Source organism: Alosa sapidissima, chromosome 22 (genome assembly GCF_018492685.1).
Source record: "Alosa sapidissima isolate fAloSap1 chromosome 22, fAloSap1.pri, whole genome shotgun sequence".
Classification (NCBI taxonomy): Eukaryota; Metazoa; Chordata; class Actinopteri; order Clupeiformes; family Clupeidae; genus Alosa; species Alosa sapidissima.
Genome location: NC_055978.1, coordinates 18,782,999 through 18,783,860, shown reverse-complemented (window position 1 = coordinate 18,783,860; position 862 = coordinate 18,782,999).

Here is an 862-nt window from a genome sequence, read left to right as displayed (position 1 = left end):
GTTTTGATAAAACTGGAAATTACTGGATTAAAGACAGAAGGAAGACTTCTCTGAATGCAGGCGATGAGCCTCTCAGTAGCGGAAGACACTTCAAACTATAGAGCAGCCCTCGGCCGTTCACATGGCACAAGTCAGTCTCTCTCTTTCTCTCTCTCTGTGTGTGTGTGTGTGTGTGTGTGTGTTTGAGTGAGTATGTCTGTGTGAGGAAATGTAATGTCAGTGAAACCAGTGAAAGGGACTGATAGAGTAGAGGGAGAAAGGAGGAACACTGAACACTTACTGTTTTTGTAAATGGCGAGCCTTAAAGCTAGAGCAGGCCTCAATATGGCTGTTCAAATTATGCATGTGAAGTGTGTGTGTATGAGAGAGAGAGGAAGATTTGTATGTGTATCTGAGTCATGTGCATCTTCTGTGAGGATATTGTGGTGAAACCACACAGAGACACATTTACATTACATTTATACATTTAGCAAAGCAACTTATATGTCAGTTATATTACATGGGCCATTCTCTCCAGAGCAAGGGCACAACAGTGAAAGCCAGGAATTGAATCCATAACTTTTCAGGCTTCTGCCAGCTCCTTAGCCTTTAAGCTACCACCACCCCAACACTGCTAAGGATGAGGTTGAGGGGAAGATCAACACATAAGGGGACGCGATTTAAAAACTTGAAAAAAGGCAGATGATGTGAAACCTGTACATACCTTACCTAGAACCTTATGATAAGAACCTTCATGTACCTGCGAGCTTTTCAGCTCTCAACTCAAGTAGGTGTCATGAAGTCTGATTGTTCTACATCAATTACATGGTAAAAAAAAACCTTCAAAGCCTAATAAAAATGTTCCTCTTCACAAAACCCTCAA